Below are 6000 nucleotides of genomic sequence, written 5' to 3'. Positions count from 1 at the left end.
GCTTCTCTAGATCAGCCCAAGTAACCACTGAGTTGGGAGATAATGATATAAACCAAGTGAAAGCCGATCCAGATAACGATGATGAGAATAAGCGAACCCTTAACTCGTCCCTGTTAGCAACTTCTCCGCACTGGATGATGAACCTGTTGACGTGCTCCATGTTCGACGTGTCATCCTGCCCAGAAAACTTAGTAAAATCCGGTACCTTGTACCGATTTGGAAGCGGGATCAAATCATATGCGGGAGGATACGGTGTCCGATAGAGTAAGTGTTGACTTTGGGTTTTATCCCAAATTGGTCTCTCATCACTTCAGCAATCTTATCGGCCCAATAAGCATCGGCATCTTGCCGATGAGGCGGTTGCGGATCCGGCACCTGCTGGTAAGCTTCCACGTGTCTATGCGGCGCACGATCTGCATGGAACATTGGGTTAATCATTTGGCCACCCACCTGCTGACCACCAAACTGCTGTCCGCCGATTTGCTGCCCAAGATTCACTGGCTGGTTAGGCGGTCCCTGATTATAGAACCCGGGGTAGATCTGGCCTTGCTGGAACCCTGTAGCCTGATGATTCTGTTGGGGCGCTTGCGGAAAGACTTGCTGCCCAAGCCATCCACTATTAGCATTCATCGGCATAGGCCCTGCCGATGACTGGTAATTGGGCATCATCATCGAATTGACATACCCTAGCTGAGTCATAAACCTCTGTTGCATCAGCATTGAGTCTGCCGATGCGTTAGGCATCTGGAACGTCGGAGCTTGAGAATTCCCAGTGTAAGGTCTTGCAGTAGTAGTTATAGTATATTGGGGACTCTGATTCATCGGCATACTTGGAGGTGCCGATGCCATAGGAGCCTTGCCTCTCACATCAGCTGCCTGAGATGTGCCTGGTGTCTTCCAGTATTCCGGGGGCATACCGAAACCCCACCAGTTAGGAGGAGGAGCTGGTCCTGACATTGCCGATGCCAATAGATCTGTAGTGAGCTTGATCTGTTCATCTGAAGTCGGTGGATTAGTTGTCATCGGCGTGGATTGTGCATTAGTGACTCCTAACGTGCTTGGAGGAACAGGAATTTCCATGCCCGCAGCGGCTGTAGCAGCCGATGGAGCTGTGACCACCGGTGATCCTGGCTGATGATGAGAAGGGCCCACATAATTAGGTGGCAACTGTCCTTCCTTGAAAGTTCTAGCCACAGCATTGAAAATCGTATTGGACAGCACACCAGCTTGATTGATTAAGGCGCATCGACAGCGCATCCTTCTGGATCACCTCGCCGCTCCTGTTCATGCTGAAGGACCTTAGGCATTGCTGCTTGTAATCCTCCATGGCTTTAGCAATAGCTTGCTTCTGCTCATCCTTGAGATTGGCTTCCGTCACGAGGATGACGTTCTCCTAATCCAACTCAGTAGTCGACATGTCGATTTTGATCTTGAATCTCGTCCCACTGGGCGTGCCAAAAGATGTGTTGGTGCAAAAGCTGATCTGCAAACACAAAGGGCTAATACCCGATTTAAACGTTAAGGCGTGCCAGCCGATTTGACCTTACTATCGGCAAAGGTGATAACTCGAATACTTTGGTCCCGACAACAGTGATGCGCCCGGATGTCACGGCCAAGAGGTATTCACGCGGAACTTGAGAACACGCCGAGCTTAAGTCGACGAATTCCTAAGAACTCGTAAAAAAAAGAAAATATGACGAAGTCGTCGAAAAAGTAGATGCTTGGAATATGAGTAAAAACGTGTGTTTGATTGATTGATAGATGTCTCATTACAAGGCCCTAGGGTCTACATTTATACCCTACTTAAAGAGCTACAACCAGACACGACTAGAATTTGAATTCTGAATTTAGATAGAATCCATGTACAAAACGATTTAAACAACTAAAGAAAACATAAAACTATCCTGCCGTAACAAACTGGGACACCACCACAGACCACTTGGTAACCTCCAAGTTTTCCTTCCACGTCATCGGCAGACTCCCCATCGGCAACGATTAACACTGGCCATCGGCATAAACACATCACCACCCATGGACTTAGCCATATCCAGCTGTCTCCTCATCAGCAACTACTTCCATCGGCAACTTTTCCTGCAGACCAGTCACTATTGTCTTTTTCTTGCCGATCAACACTCTACCGATCCTGGGTACGTGTCCAAAAACAGCGCCAACACCTAGTATAACGGTGTTGTGGTTAGGGAGCTGCCTAGTGATGGAATTAACTGAGGACTAGAGGTCTATGATAACTCTGTCTAGCCTGCGAACGTCCTCATCAATATCTACTATAGTCTTGCGACGCTTGGGAGGTGTTTCAAAAGCATTGAGAGCATGCTTCGGGGCTGCCTTTGGAGGGATGAAATGGACTTGGGCTGCTCTAATCCCTTCGAAGTAAGGCCTCTCCTCCTCCGTAGTGTAGCGGATACTGCTGATCTCGCCGCTCTAGTTGGTCTTGACTCCAACGACCCTCTCATTGGGTCTAGGTGGAAGGATCCTCGTGCCGGTTGGCACCTTGAGAGTGGTCTTCGTCTTGGATGATGATCCCTTGAGGAATAGGGATTGTGGCGGTGCGGTGAGAACTGGTTGAGCATGATAGGATTGGGCAGAGCTGTGCTGGCATAATGGCATGGCTTCTAACTGTCGCTCTGTGTTGGCCGGGACGAGAGCACGAGCGTCGGGGTCTTCCGCAGGCTCCATGTTGAGGTTGAAGGGGACGACTTCCCAATCATCGTGAAACTTCTCGGCCATTGGAGCAGAGAGGGGCTAATCAAGCTCTAATTGAAGAAGAAGTTAAGGCTTGGATAGATTGGCGTTTGAAAACTGATGTCAGGGGTCTCTTTATATAGGGGTCAAAAAGTGCCTCTAGGGGTTGTTCGGGTTGCTCCCGTCGATGTGCGTGAGAAACTTTCCATCTGAGGGATTATTTGGATTACCATAAGTGTATTTTCCATAACAAAGAAAATCAGGACCAAAGGGGAACAGGGGCTGGGCGCCCGCCCTCTCTCTGTCTCCTCTGTGGGCCCGCTTCCTCGAGCGTGTTTCTAGATGCAAAACTTTTTAGGAAAATATATGTAAGACCCAAAAACGTCAGATTAAAAGTGTCGGGCTCTAATTCTCCATGGGAAGGTAAAAATGGACTACGTCTATTTCTTCTAATTCTTTATTGGGCTCTAAAAACAATTTAAGACATTGGCCATTTACCTTGAATAACGTACCTTCGTCATTTTGAAGTGTGATAGCTCCGTGGGATGATGAGTTGATTACCTTGAATGGTCCTTCCCATTTACTCCAGAGTTTTCCATGCCCGAAAAGCTTCACCCTGGAATTAAAAAGTAATACCTTATCTCCGGGTGCGAACTCCTTCTTCTTGATTCTCTTGTCATGCCACCTTTTAACTCTTTCTTTATAGATCTTCGAGTTGTGATATGCTTTCTCTCGCCATTCTTCCAATTCTGATAGTTGCATTCTTCTATGTTTTCCAGCAACATCTAGGTCCATATTCCATCTCCTTATGGCCCAGTGTGCTTTGAATTCTAGTTTAACAGGTAGGTGGCAAGTCTTCCCGTACACCAATTGGTATGGAGACATTCCAATTGGGGTCTTGTATGCTGTCCGGTATGCCCAAAGTGCATCGGGTAACTTGTCTTTCCATGCCGTTCCCATTTCATTCACTATCTTCTGAAGAATATTCTTGATTTGTTTATTGGAAGTCTCTGCTTGGCCACTTGTCTGAGGATGATAGGGGGTAGCGACATTGTGACGGATTCCATGTTTTGATAGATATTGCTTGAAGCGTTTGTCGATGAAGTGTGCTCCTCCATCACTTATCACTACTCTGGGGACTCCAAATCTTGGAAATATAATTTCTTCAAACATCCTCTTTGAACTGATGTTGTCGGCATGCTTGCAAGGTAGTGCCTCTACCCACTTGGAGACATAGTCAACTGCCACCAAGATGTACTCACACTTCTTTGATGGAGGAAATGGACCCATATAGTCTATTCCCCGGACATCAAAGAGCTCAATCTGAAGGTTGTTGGTGAGCGGCATGGCATCCCTTGTGTTTATATTTCCGTGCCTTTGACGTGGCCCACATCTTCTGATATATTGCTTCGTGTCTTCATACATTGTAGGCCAGTAGAATCCACACTGCCAGATCTTTGAATGTGCACGGAATGCTCCATAATGACCTCCATATGGTGACGAATGACATCTGTCGATGATCTTCCATCCTTCCTCAGTGGTCACACATTTCCTGAGTAAGCCATCAGAGCATACTCGGAAGTGGTATGGCTCATCCCATATATGTGAACGACTTTCTTGAAATAGCTTCTTCTTGTTTGATCCTAGTGGTACATACCTTGAAACCATAAAATTAACAATATGTGCATACCAGGGGTCAGACCTGTTAATCCCATAGAGCATGTCGTCCCGGAGTGAATCATTGATGGGGGTCTCGTGTGGACTCTTAAAATACATTCTAGACAAGTGATCAGCAACATAATTTTCTACTCCCTTTTTATCTTTTATTTCTAAATCAAATTCTTGGAGTAATAAGATCCATCTAATCAGGCAAGGTTTAGCATCTTTTTTAGTGAGCAAATATTTTAGTGCAGCATGATCAGTGTAAACAATTATTTTAGCTCCAACTAAATAAGATCTAAATTTATCAATGGCAAAGACAACAGCCAGAAGCTCTTTTTCAGTGGTTGCATAATTAAGTTGAGCTCCTATCAAAGTTTTACTGGCATAAGCAATTGCATGATGCTTCTTATTTTTAGTTTGTCCCGATACTGCCCCCACAGCATAATCACTAGCATCACACATAATTTCAAAAGGCAACGACCAATCAGGAAGTTGAATGATTGGTTCAGAGATGAGTGCTTTCTTTATTAAATTAAAAGATGTTAGACATGCATCATCAAATTCGAAAGGAGCATCCTTGGCTAGCAAAAGAGTAAGCGGTCTAGCAATGAATGAAAAAACTTTAATGAATCTACGATAAAAACCAGCATGGCCAAGAAAGCTTCGAATTCCTTTTATATTCATAGGTGGAGGTAGTTGTTCAATTACTTCAATTTTTGCTTTGTCTACCTCAATACCTCTTTGAGACACTAGGTGTCCCAGCACTATTCCTTCCCTAACCATAAAATGACATTTTTCCCAATTAAGGACTAAGTGCTTTTCTTCACATCTTTGCAAAACCTTGTCTAAGTTTTCAAGACAACTATCAAAAGTTTTTCCATAAACAGAGAAATCATCCATGAAAACTTTCATAATCTCTTCAATCATATCAGAAAATATAGACATCATGCATCTTTGAAAAGAAGCTCGTGCATTACATAACCCAAAAGACATTCTAGGTAAGCATAAGTTCCATATGGGCATGTAAAAGTGGTTTTGCTTTGATCATCAGGATGGATTGGGATCTGATGATACCCTGAATATCCATCTAAGAAATAGAAGAACGAATGGTTCGCTAACCGCTCTAGCATCTCATCTATGAAAGGTAAAGGAAAATGATCCTTTCTTGTGGCTTTGTTCAGTTTTCTATAGTCTATGCACATCCGCCATCCTGTGACGGTGCGTTGCGGAATTAGCTCGTTCTTTTCATTCATAATAACAGTCATGCCTCCCTTTTTAGGCACAACTTGAACTGGGCTTACCCACTCACTGTGCGGCACAGGATATATAATCCCTGCATGCAGCAACTTTATGACTTCCTTTTTAACTACCTCTCTCATTGTGTTGTCAAGTCTACGTTGGGGTTCTCGAGAAGGTGTAACAGAAGGATCTGTTGGAATACGATGGGTACAAATCATAGGACTGATTCCTGTAAGATCTTGAAGTGAGTAGCCGAAAACTGAGTGATGTTTCTCAAGAATGGTCATTAATCGCAGAGTTTGCTCCTGAGTGAGTTTATCGCTAATGATCACAGGAAACTCTGGATTATTGTTTAGGAAAGCATACATAAGACCGGGTGGTAAAGTTTTAAGCTCTATG

This window comes from Sorghum bicolor, chromosome 5 (genome assembly GCF_000003195.3).
Source record: "Sorghum bicolor cultivar BTx623 chromosome 5, Sorghum_bicolor_NCBIv3, whole genome shotgun sequence".
Classification (NCBI taxonomy): domain Eukaryota; kingdom Viridiplantae; phylum Streptophyta; class Magnoliopsida; order Poales; family Poaceae; genus Sorghum; species Sorghum bicolor.
This window is presented reverse-complemented; position numbering follows the sequence as displayed.